Source organism: Anser cygnoides, chromosome 3, assembly GCF_040182565.1.
Source record: "Anser cygnoides isolate HZ-2024a breed goose chromosome 3, Taihu_goose_T2T_genome, whole genome shotgun sequence".
Lineage (NCBI taxonomy): Eukaryota > Metazoa > Chordata > Aves > Anseriformes > Anatidae > Anser > Anser cygnoides.
The window spans coordinates 5,102,426-5,115,390 of NC_089875.1; the positions used below are offsets into that span (position 1 = coordinate 5,102,426).

The following is a 12,965-nucleotide window of genomic DNA, read 5'->3' on the forward strand; positions in this document are numbered from 1 at the left end:
TCACAATTTGTTGTGAGCAGTCCCCAAAGTCAGAAAGATTATTGGGGTTTCACTATATAATTTATATGCTGCAAATTCTTCTCTTGCTTCTTCAGCTGCGATGTGCCTTAAGAGTACCTCAGCCGTGTGATTACTGAGGTGCTGATGAGACATTTTTCTCAGCTTTGCTCCTGCTCTGGACTGAAAGAACTGATTCAGTAGTGGTGACTCAGTTCTGCTCTGCCATTTTGGAGAGAGGACCTGGCCAAGTTCTCCTTCAGACACGTGATTCATAGCGAAATTCCTAGTGAGCTCAACTGGATGAGAATAGGCTCTATTCCTGCCTTGTATAATCCACTGCATGACTGTGCATATGTAGCTCTTTGCCTGGTTTCTCAGACAGTGAATTAAATTGTTATAAACTCTGAGATTTAGGCAGGGGATGTACATAGTGGCATGCAGAAGACGACAAGCGCACATGAGGCATGGTGTTCAGTGCTTCCTGAACCTCCACCCTGCACCGTGTGCTCGGCCTCACACTGCTCTTGCCTTGCAAAGGAGGAGCAGCTCCACAGCTTGTCTTCTGCGTGCTGCAGCTATGCATTATTAATGCTTTTGCACTTGAGAGGCTTGCTTTTTTAATAGGCCCCTTTGTTGTTGTGTCCAGAGAGTTAAAAAGTGCTTAATTACTGCCAGAAAGACCTTCCTCTTCCTCCTAAAGTGTGTTTTTAAGTCAGTTGTTGTCAGGATCTCCACACAGTGCCAATGAGGTTTGCTGTCCTGATTGCAGTGGTGCTGTGCTGATTTACCCCAGCTAAGCCTCTGGGACTAAATGCTCGGTTGAAATGGGAAGTGCCCTGCCCCTGAAACAATTTCTTTTTCTTGTACCTATTGTTCTGGCTCTTTCAGCTCTGCAGGATGTCTCATTCCAGGCATGGTCTGTCAGCCGAAGAAGGGCTAATTCTGCCTGAGAGGACCTGCCCGTGGCAGGTTTGCAGCCCTCTGGTTGCTAAAAGTCTACACAAGTATTTCTGGTGCATTCCTGTAGGCCTTTATGCCACAGAACACTGATATTCCAAATGCTCATCTAAAAGACTGCAAAAATGTCCTTACTTGTTTTTTGGAATGTCCTTTTTGTGCTGAGGACTCGGTATCAGAACATTTTTCTGTGATGCTTCCTTGTTTTTTCCCTTGCCCCGTTCATAGTTAGCAAAAGTGTTCTTTCACTTCCAGTTCTCTTTACCCACTGAAAGTGGGGATGAGATAGGAAAAAAACATTATTCCTACTCTATGTGAGCTACTTCCTATTCCTACGTGAGCTTTCAAATTACTGTGACTTTTTTTCCTGTCTCTCCTGCGCTCTGGCCCGTAAACCCATTCATCTGAGCAACTGCTTACAAGCATGAGCGTGGCGTTCACAAATCCCACCTCACAGTGGGATCTCATCACTTCTGGTGATGCCCTTTTTATAGTCTACCACTTTCGTTCTGTCTCATGACTTCAGCTGTGAGGCAGTAATTTAACCCCCCATCTGGCGCTATTAATTTGCACTGATAACTTCATGTCTCTTCTAAAATAGGCTTCTATTTCTAACACACTTGAAAAGAGTGCCTTTTTTTAGGCTTTCTAGCTAAATGAGAAAGTCTGGGCTCTGCCTTGTGATATCACAAACAGTGGTTTGCTTTTATTTTTGATGTAAGTGCTGCAGAATGAGTGTGCTTGTCTCAAATACTGCAGTGAGTAGATAGCAGTCATTAATGTTTTGCTCAGCTTTGTGTCTCTGAAACACTAACTTGATGATAACGGAAAACTTGATTAAATTTTGAAGGCACTCTGACTTCTTATGGAAAGTAGATTGTTTTGAGAAATAAATTCTGGTTGCAGGCATGAATGGAAGAGTTTATTGTCTGGAGATCATCTGCATGTACAACATACCTCTTGGAGATGTCACCACAAAAACGGGCTAGACCTTGAAAAGAAGATAAAGAAACTGAAATCTCTAAACAGCTCTGGAGTCCCACATTCTGTACTTGAAGGTCTAATCTCCCAGCATCACAGAATTTGGCCTGGCCACTGGATCAGTGCTTTATCTTGTCACCTGCCAGGCTGGGGAATCTTTTAAAACCTTTGTTTGTAATCTCTTAAGTGCAAGAAAAGACTTTCTGAGAGCAAGGAACAGAATTATAATGAGATCCTAACTGGGAAAGAACAGAGCTCTTGAGAATATGAACAATACAAAGGAAGGTAAGTATTATTCCATAAAGAAATAGGAGTGAAAGTGGGAAAATCATAGCAGGCCAGCAGTAGAGCTTCTCATCAATCTAAGTAGCAATTTAATAACTTTGCAGACAAATGGTTGCGTCCACAATGAAAAACTTGCGGGATTTCACTGTTCAGTTAAAAAGCATGCATTGTCATTCTCCACCACTGGCACTCTTGAAACCAAGACTGGATAGTAGTACTGCTGGAGAAACAGTTAATTTGGAAAAGCCCCATAGTCTTTAGGGGGGCTACTGATGAGTAACCTTTTGTGGCCTCTCAGTGAAAGGGCCAGGCAAAGGAGAAGGAAGCACTGATGGTGCTGATGTGGCCAGGAGCCCAGTCAGCTCTTCAACCCGCCCTGCACTGTGTTTCTGTCTTGCTACTCTTTCCCTGCTTGCCCGTTCATGTTACATGTGCCCCATGTTGTATAAACCCTCCTCTGTCCATACTAGCACACTGAGCCCCCTGTCCTGAACGGGGCTGTTAGGTACCATGCTGCTTGCTGAGACTGCTGCTCACTATGACCTAGAGAAATTAAGATAGGGTTGAGCAATGCAGTTTTTTTTCCATCACTGAATCTCCCTCTGGCTTCCCTGACTCTACTTTTGTTAAAGCTCTAAAACAGAGGGAGGCTGTGTACAGGTGGCCATGTCTCAAGGAGACTAGATTTTGATTCCAGTCCCTGATGTGCTTTGACCATGTAAGCCATATCCTGGCTGTAAATTCTTTCCTTGCATCTCCATCTCCTGGTACGGTGGTTTCCCTCACATCATTTGGGAAATAAAAAGAGAGCAGAAAGCTCAGGCTGGGTGAGGTGAGGTGGGACTGGGAAGAGACCGCAAACTCCCAAGAAACTAAAAGGCAGCGGAGTTACTGAGGCCTCCAAGAGGGCAAGAGGTGCTGCTAGGCTCTTCTGTCACATGCTACCACCTATCATCCGGCTTAATACTGTAACATTAAGTGCCCTGGGCACTAATCTGGGAATTAGAGTACTACCATAGCTAACCCTGGTCTTGTGGTGCCTCCAGCTCCCTTGCATTATTATTTGTCAACCTGTCAGAAATGCACATCAGTTATTGTTTACCAGGCTCAGAAAATCATCCTCAGAGTCCAGAAGTTACTCCAGGAGCATTTTGTACCATTTAGAACAGTTAATTAAGAAAAAAGGAACTAGACAATGCAATGATTTAAAAATACCTTGCTAATATTGAAAATTGGAGGCATGCAGATGGCCCTACTGTTGCGTTACAAAAGTGGTCTAGAATATCATAAATTATACTCCGTGCATTCCTGGCGCCTCCAGGGTTTTTTCCACTGTCTCTTTCTTGCTGTGCTCAACCCTAAAATAAGCTAAACTGACAAGCCTCCACCAGAGCAGAGAGCCATCCAGGCCTTTCTTTTTCTTTCTTTCTTTCTTTTTTTTTTTCACTCTCTCTTTTTTTTTTTTTTTAAATAAGGAAAACCTCTTAGGAAAATCAGACTTGAAGGGACTTGCTGCCTTTTCTGGTCTAGTCTCTTGTGACCACCAACATATAATCCCCTTCATGAATTTATCAAGAGGCATTTTAAAACCATTTGCTGCCGTTGGCCTTTCTGTCCCCGCTACCCTTGTTGGTATAATAAAAGATGTGTATTATCAAGAATCAGAAAAATGGGTGCCATATCTCAAGAACATGTTTTTAATGGCAAAAACCTGTAGGAAATCCTTCAAAAGGTTAGGCAACCAATACACGTTCCCATACAGCTGAGCAAATAAAACAAATGCTTCTCTGGGGAGAAGGGCTGTTAGAAGTCAGCGGTGAATTCCGGTTTAATTGGCTTCGCATACCTCAGTTTGTTTCTTGAGGACTTTTCACATACTTGAGTGTCACTTAGGTGAATGCTCTCCGGAAAAGCAAATGTTTGGCTGAAATGTTCAAATATTCATGAAACATGTCCGAGTTGTATATTCAGCTGTCGCCTTGCCAGTTTGGCACTGGTGCTGTTGAACAAAAAGGGCTCAGCCCCGCTCTCGTGGCCTGTTACGTCTGGCCATGGGAGCACAACCAAATGTGACTGTTCCATCTGCCCTCTGGCCTGAGATCGTTTTCTCCTCTTGCTGCTATGAATGTGGTACGAATGTTCTGGTACTATCTGGTGCCTTCCAGCCAAGCCTCCCACCCACTTGGAGGGGACAATCATTTGTACCATTCCCTTGAAGGCAAAGTAAGTGATACACACCCACATTGGGAGAATGTTGCATGGGTCAATTTTTAGGTCACCAACATGAGGCAGTGGAGACTGCTGTGCTCCAACATACATAAAAATATCCTTCCAAAGATATGGAATACTTGTCCTGCACCTGAAGCTGTGGAATGCAAACTAAAAGTTGTTTTAATCTCAGTTCTTTCTTGTGAAGGTAATTGAGGCACTTGACAAAGGTTATATTTATCTAGTGTGTGATACTTCCACCTGAATCCCAATATTCTATGTGCAGACCCTGTGCTTTAATCACTAAGCAACAATATCTGAAGCTAAAATGACTGAACATCCCTAGTCCACGCAAACTGTGATAGCTTTCTCAGTGCTTCCTGCAAGAACAAATCGTTCATGAGAGATGGCTGTGCCTAATAAACAGACAACAGAAACTTCTCACCGAACAATGTGGGTCACCTATGGGGTCAGCACTGCTTGAGCTCTGTGAGGTGCGTGCCCGTGTGTGCAGGTGGAACAGAGGCCAGCCAGGCGGGAGCAACGCAGGGCTGAATCAAACAGTGACTCCCTCGTGCCTACAGAAATGACAGCTCGTCTGAGGCCCTGTGAGGTAAATGGTGAGGTGTCTAAGGATGTGAATGAGAACAAGACTAAACCAAAAATACTGACACGGAGGGGGGAAAGAAAACTTTCATTTGCATCTGAAGCGTGGTGAAGTTAATTTTAGTACATTTTCTTTTAAAAGATACTTAAATATGCATGGAAGACTTCTGTTCCTGTTTTAAAAAAATCAGTGAATGGTAACGCTATTTTGACAGATCAGCTCTTCTGAAGTATACTTTTGTTTCATGACATTTTTTAGAGTAGCTGGAGGAAATGTTTACCTCTGTAGGGCAGATCAATGAACTGGTGTGTGTGCAGTTCCACCGTGAGCTATAATTTCCAGGAGAGGGGAAGGAACCAAAGGAGCAGTTGGCACATCTTCCAAATTGCTGGTTTGTATGAAAAACAAATCTACTTTGTCTGGTAAAAATGCATTGCAACTGAGAAACAGAGTTCCTCTATTGGGGTGGAGAGTAATATAACAAATGAAGAACTTGTGACAAACACCATAGCTGCGATGTGATCAGAGCCTTCAGTTTTCAGCCCACTCTGCAGTAGTGCTCTAGTCTCTTTTACAGGCCGGTGACTGTGAAAGCATTTGGAGATTCGCAGGCTGGGATTTTTAGTGAGAATACAGAACTGAGAAAATGTAGGAGATGGAAGTGATCAATAGGAAATCGCAAACGTGCCCCAGAAAACACTCTTTAGTGCCTCTGCATGTGCAACTCCCTGTCATTTGGTAGCTTCTGAGTAAGAAATAGGAAATCTTGCAATAATTTTAAAAATCACGTACATGAAGCATCCTTCTATAATCATGGTCTAAGATATGCGTTTTAGTTATTAGCACCGACACAGGCTCTGGTAACTATAATTTTGCTAGTGAATTCTGCCAGTAAACTCTGGTAGAATAACTCCATCATATTAAAAGCACAAAGTACGCTATAACGTATAAAAATGTATTAAAAAAGTTCTCTTTCTGGTTTAGAAATGTGTACAGTAAGACTTTGCTTTGACTTTGTTCTACTGCACCAGCAATGTGGCTGAGTAGCCAAAGAATTAAAAACACTGCCTTAAAGGACTTGGGGGAAGATGCATAATTTTCCTGTGTATTTATTGGAATGCACAAAAACTTTCCATTACTTCCCAGTGGGGAAAGAATGAATGAGTACTGCTAGGAAATGCAGTCCGTGAAATCAGACCACATCAATTCACCTGAAAGTGCAGGTTTCATTTTATTACACATTCATTTATACAGTTCTGACTTTTTCTGCACACAAATGTGCACCTGGGGAAAACTTGACTGTGTTCCTGGGTTTTACAGCATCGAAAAAGTTCTGCTGAAGTTATATACCAGCAGAGTGCAGCAGAACCCAACCTGAAATACAGCCAGAACATGCAGTATTCCCGCTCCACTGCTTCATCATTGCTTGCTGTCACCGTTCGTGAGGCAGACAGCTACTTGAACGTTGTCTGAGAATCTGCGACAACGAACAACCAGACTGGTGCAAATAGGGTTTGGGGGAAAACCATTTCGAGATACTTCTGTTCCTAGAAAAAAAAGCACTCCTTCAGCAAGTACACGGCTTTCTGTTTTAAAACATGAATGGTGAGCCACAGCTCGGGAATTCATCAGCTTGCAGTATAACGCAGCACTCAGGTATGCCAATGCACACCAATCAACAGTGTGGCCCAATAATAAGTTAAATCCCCTATAAAAAGAGAAATGGTGCATTGTTAGCTTAAAAAAAAAAAAAAAAAAAAAAAGCTTTCAAAGGCCAGAAACAACCATAATTAATTACTCAGTATTTCTTTCTTTCTTCTCCACATGCTTGTACTAGAGTACAGCTTTCTTCAGTGAATGAGATACCTTATCTCTCAAGAAAGAAAGAAAGAAAGAAAGAAAAAAGAAAAGAAGGAAGGAAGGAAGGAAGGAAGGAAAGGGAAAAAGCAAAAGATGTAATGCAATTATTGAATTCTCTTCAATATTACAGTGTGCCACTATATTTCAGAGGGGATATATCCACACCACTTTTTTCCCTTTGAAAAACCTGAACTACTAAATGTCGTCTCTGTTACAAGTCCCACAAAATGACGTGCAGGATTTCCTCTTGGACTGCAGGGCTAATCAATACATGCCCATTGCTGGGAGCAAGATGTTTTCCATACCCTGTGCTTATCTCTAGCACCATGCAGCCTGACTGACGAGCTTATTCAGAGCCTCATCCAAAGTTACCACTGGAAGTAGTTTCCTTGATTTCATCTGGCTTTGGATAAGACACCTTGGAATAATCAAAATCAGAATTCCACATTCAGCTCTCTGCCCATCAGGGTGTTAATCCTTTGTCCAAGTTTGTTTCTTTCATTATGGTGCTCTTTAAAACAAGGAAAAGAAGATTGCAGGTGGGCACAAAGATGAGGTAAGAGAGGAGGAAATAGCAAGCAAAAACAATGAAAGATGTAAAGGCAAATCTAAACTTCATTCTCGAATACCAGGGCAAATGGTCCAAACACTTCCTCTAGGCCACTCCAACCCGCTAATGCTCAAGCCATTTTGAGTCTCACAACATCAGCCATAGGATGATCGTAAAGCAGGAAGGAACAACTGTGAGCCTATGGAGTTGAATTCTGTTTGTGCCCAGTAGAAAGCAAAGTCCTAGAAAATGCAGTGGGATGTGGAACAGCATATTGACAATTATCATCTGATGAGAAGCAGCTTTTGCTGGTGGGAGTGCGTATCTGCGTATTTGTGGAGGCAGTAACAAAGGGGCGATAGACGAGAGCTAGGAACACAATTTGTTTATTTCAGTGTTTGTTATAATTCGATGCAGGAGCTGAATCTGCAAAGTCAGTAAGGAAGAAAGACAGAGTTTATCAAAGCTAAGGGCACAGATATCCGTTAAGGCTCAAAAATGACGGGGCAAAAGAAATTAACTATTCTCTGACAACTGATGGCCTTGACAAACTATATCCAATTCTCCCAGGAGTAGATATGTGAGCCCTTGTGCCTGCTCCAAAGTCGAGCTTCCTGGAGGTAATTGTGATCTGCCTGAGCCCTGCATCCTGCTGCAGTTCTCAAGCAATGCGTTTTTCTTCTCTCCGTTAGATGCTCTCAAAAGCTCAAACAATTCTACTGTTACAGGTTACCTGGCACCCGCCCAGCCCAAAGGTGACTGTGTTTGTAGTGGTGGAAGAAACTTCCCAGGCAGAAAAATAGTGAAGGCCAAAGTCAGTCTACATTTGTTGTGGTTTTACCTGGCTTCTAACCCTAGAAATTTCTGAAATATGTGTGTGCGAGCCTGTGTTTAGATATGTATAAATGAAAGTACTGTGATTATATTATAAAGACTTATGAGAGATTCAGGAAAAATTATCAGAAAAAGAGTAATTGTGTGAAGAGCCAGGGTAAATGTAAACCAATTCCCTCTCTTCCTAGGCTTTCCTACGTTCCTGAGAAAAGAAACTGTTAACAAAGTGAGCTCTGCACTCTGCAATATATTTTCCTTTTTTCCCCGAGGGTTGCTACATATGCAGAAGCTGTAGCCTTGTGACACAAAAGCCTAAAAATTGCTTAAGTTGTTAATACCAAGAGGGAAGTATGTTGATTAGTTACCTTGTTCAGTTAAAGCAGTGCAAGCATTAGGCATAGACTGTGCTTTATTTGCCTTAGCAATTTAATCTTGCTATTTGTTGCCATGCCCAAAGCGTATGGAAATGAATGAAAAGCTTTCCATTGACCTGAAAAGCAGCTCCCACCTCCAGTGCAATAAATCGGCAAATTGGAGCTGTGTCTCATTAGATATATTTTGAGGGCTTGGTGCTGGCTGGATTCTGCTGTTCTTTATTTTCCTGCCCCCGTGAGTGCAATGGTCACAGAGCCTGGTCCTGACTGCTCTTGGATATCCCACTCTAATTTTCTAGTTAGCTGTAGAAAGTTAAACTACATTTATTTGGGGGTTGCTATTTAGCTGCATTTTGTTTCGTAACATGCTGAGTTTCTGCAAGTCCTCTTGACTTCAGTGGCAGCCTCAAGCTCTTGCTCTTCCAAACAGTCCTGCTTGCACCTTTTCTTTTTTTTTTTTTTTTTTTTTTTTTTTTTGTGACTTCTGCAGGCTCTTTGTCACTCGCCCTAGGTATCAAACTCTTCAGCGGTGTCCTCCTGGCTGACCCCTTCTGCACTACGCAGAAGCAACAGAAAACCACTGCTGCTTTTTTCCTAGACTGGCATCTCTGGCCATGATGTAGTGACATGCAGGGAGACGGGTGCCCTGGGACGGAGCTGCTTCCCCAGCCGTACCCTCTGGAGCACTCGCAGCCTCCTGGCTGGCCCCAGCCCTTCCCTGGGACCCCACAGAGGTGACTGCCCGACACCAGCCTCGTGTTGTCGTGGTGCTGGGAGAGCTGCTCCATGCCCAGAGCCAGGACGGCATGGGGAGGAGAGGGACAGGTACGTCCTTGTGGATGCTGCAGCCAGGTACGGTTTGCGGGGCTGCTGTGCCACCCCCGGGCTCCACCGCAGACCAGCCTTCCCCCCCCCCCTCCCCCCCCCGCCCCCTTTTCAGCTGGGAATGAAACCAGCAGCAATTACTCAAGCCAAGCACGTAAATCTGGCAGATCCCGCGGCCCTCGTTTGACGCAGCTACGCGGCGCAGTGTCTGGACACCCAGCCCGCTCCCCCTTTCTCCCCTTGTTTATTCGCCCTGCAGCAAGCAGCAAAGTTCCCAACTTTGCCAGTAGCGAGCTGCGCCCATGGGAACCGGAAAACTGGGGTGCAGGGCAGCAGGAAGGACAGAGGGGAGAGGGCCGGGGGAGCCGGGGGTGTCGCATTGCGTAGGGGGCTCAGTGCCCCTGTCCCAAGGCTGCAGAGCCCCCAGACCGAGGGTTATGTAACCCCGCTGCCCTTAGGCCACCCACCAGCGGGCTGGGAGAGAGGCCGAACGCCGCGCAATTCCGCCATCCCGCCCTATATACATTTTATTATTATTATTATTATTAATAACTTTTAAAAAATTATCACGTCGAGGCACCGTCAGACCCCACAAACCCACAACGCTTTGTGCCCGAGGTCCCGTCCGGGGAAGAGCCAGCTTGGGGCAGTAAGGGGGGGTTGTCTGTCGAGGGGTGTGTGTGTGTTTGGGGGGGTGTCGGAGCCGCAGGGCTCTGCAGCGCGCCCGCCTCCGCCTGCGCGCTGCCTGCGGCGGGCCCCGCGCGGAGCTGCCCCGGGAGCTGTCCGTGGTGCTGAAGGGACACAGCCCCGGAGCTAAGGGGCCGAGCCCCGGAGCTGTCCGTGGTGCTGAAGGGCCGACCCCCGGCTGCCGGGGGGCCGGTGCCCCGGAGCTGTCCGTGGTGCTGAAGCCCCCCTCCCGCCGCCGCTGTCCGCGGTGCTGACGGCGCCGCGCTGCGGGAAGGGCGCTGCAGTGCCCGCGCGGCCGCAGCGCAGCCCCCGGGAGCCCGCAGCCCGCTCCTCCCGGCCCCCCCGAGGATGGAGGTTTGTTCCCCTTCTCCTCCGGCCTCCCGGCCCCCCCGAGGCAGCCCGGCACGGCGGAGAGGCAGAGCTCGGCTCCCTCCCCCCTGGTCCAGCCGGGGATGAGGCTGGCGGCGTCGCACCCTCGCCTTCCTCCAGCCCTGCGGCAGCCGAGAGGCTGCGGACAAAATGCCTAGCGGGTTCCTCCTTAAATCACACCTTTTCTCGCTTCGTTTTCACGGCCCCCTCCCCCCTGCGCAGCCGGTGCCCCGGTGCCCCCCCGCCCGTACCTGGGTTTGTGCAGTGCTCCGCCGGGGTCGGTGCTCGGTGCCGCAGCTGGGAGGCAAGGACAGCCGCTGCTGACCTGCGGGGCTCCTTCTTCAATGGACCGGGAGCCGTGCCCTCATCAAAGATGGCCGTCCGCTCCTACGTCAGCAGCTTTTAATAGCCCTTCCCGGCGGGGGGGTCGGGGGGGGAGAAGCGGAGAGGGGAGGAGGGAGCGGGCGGGGGGCAGAGCGGGGCCCGGGCGGCTTTGAGTCATCGCCGCCGCCGCCGCACCGCGCTCCGGCGGCCGGGAGGCCCCGCCGCCCCTCCGCCGCCCCTACACGGCCCTGGCCCCAGCCCCGGCCCTGGCCCCATGGCCGGGGGCTGAACCGCCCGGGGAGGGGGGAAGGGGGCCTCCCGCTGCAGCCATTTCCTCCGCCAAAGGGGTGGTCCGAAGAGGGTATCCCTCCGAAGTCCCCGGTACTCCATATATGGCCAGTCTACGTGGGCTTCTATTTTTATGTGCAAATTCTTCCTTCTCTCCCTCTTTTTATTTCTCGGAGCATCCTTCCGGGGGTCTGGGTGCGTTGGTCTGGTTGTTCCCCCCTCGCCTCCCCCCCCCCCCCCCCCCCCCCCCCCGAGTAAGAGCAGCCAAACACAAGGAAATCCGCGGTTAAGGACGTGTGCTGTAACCGATCATTTGAGGGACAGGTTCAAAAATAAGAGAGAGAAAGATAAGACAAAAATAATAATAATAATAAAAGCCCAGGCACAGACGTGCATGCACACGGCAGAGAGAGAACATCCCACTGCCACCGAGGAGGAAAACAGTAATTCTGTTCCAGGAAAGAGACTGGCTTATTTATCACGGATTAATTAAAATTTTCGTTCAGAGTGTACCTAATTTGGAGCAAATGGAGCTGTCTCTAGTGTGATTTCTAATGGGGAGGAAATCATTTAATTTCATACAAAATGCTGTCTTTTTGTAAAAGGTATCTCTTAATGGGGAATTTAATGAAGGATGGGGATTGCATCTGAAGTGCGACACTCTTTCGTAACCTCAGTGATCCCTTCCTTTCTATTCCACAAGCCTTCGTGCGTTCATTTGTGGAACCATCCAGACCTACAGATGAGCAGAGATGCCTCCGTCTTCCTTGGCTGAGCCTCTCTTGTGAGCAATCATCGAGCACTGGCTATGTTTAACTCTGACACCCTGCTAAAGGCTTTTCTAAATAGTCTGCGGATGACGGAGAGTCAAAATATCAGTCCCACATTAGCGATAATTCTACCCTAATCATTTTTTTTTCTCCCTTTTGCCATGGCAGGGAAAACCGGAAGAGAGGGAAGGCTATGCAGCTGTATTTTGGAGCGTGTTCATCTCGTGTTATGGTTGTACGGGGGTGGGGGCGGGACGGGAGGGAAGGCGCGGGGGGAAGGAGAGCTGCGGTGATTCCTCCTCCCCTGCTCTGTAGTTCCCCACAGAAAAACGTGATTGTAGATCGTGCTTTGCAATTCTCACCCTCTCCTACGAAAATATGTCCTTCAGTCTCATTTGGAAGGAAACAGTCAAAAGTTTGCTAAATATACGACAAAGGAATTCTCAGGCAAGAGGGGCTCCCTGCTGCATTAGAGTATCTAATGAGCTGTGCACATGAAAACCGCAGGGAAGGAGAGAACCTGTCAGGTTTAAGGGCTGTAAAGGCAGACTGGCAGCGTAAGATTAACGCTCTGCAGACACCCCCCCTCCTAGGCGGGGAATCTGGAACAGCAGCCCTCTTCAGCCTGACGAGGGCACAGATTTAGCATCATAAATGGCAGTTTGGGAAGGCAAACCTTTCCTGGCTGGCTCATGGGGTAAGAGTACCCAGCACTTCAGTTCGGCATGCAGTGCAGATGGCAGGAGGAATCCCAGAGCACGGCTCGGTCTGAAATCCAGGCTGTCCATGTGCATGCGTTGTGCCTTGCGAGTTTCTAGTGCACACAGAAAGTTAAGAAGAAATTTTCAGACGGCTTGTCTGATAGGTGGTTTTGAAATGAAGTACGATTTTCAAGAGAGCAATACTAGGTCTTATTAAATATTCATATTGATGGGAGATAAGGGAAGCGAAAGAGAAATTATAAACTGTTGTTCTGACTAAGCCACCAGCACTGCAAAATCCTGGCTGTGTCTGGATTCAGCTGAATAACGCCTTTGAGAAGAATT

At 47.2% G+C, this 12,965-nt stretch overlaps 2 protein-coding genes across 5 annotated transcripts in view; one reads left to right on the forward strand and one right to left on the reverse strand.

Moving 5' to 3' along the window:
• SNAP25 (synaptosome associated protein 25) overlaps positions 1 to 10,960 on the reverse strand; it is a 62,526-nt gene extending 51,566 nt beyond the window's left edge. For both annotated transcript variants that reach the window (XM_048060825.2, XM_048060826.2), the window contains exon 1: positions 10,789 to 10,960. The gene's annotated coding sequence lies outside the window, so the exon portion shown is untranslated. The remainder of the gene's footprint in view (positions 1 to 10,788) is intronic.
• PAK5 (p21 (RAC1) activated kinase 5) overlaps positions 1 to 12,965 on the forward strand; it is a 312,051-nt gene that overhangs the window by 77,625 nt on the left and 221,461 nt on the right. The window lies entirely within an intron of this gene.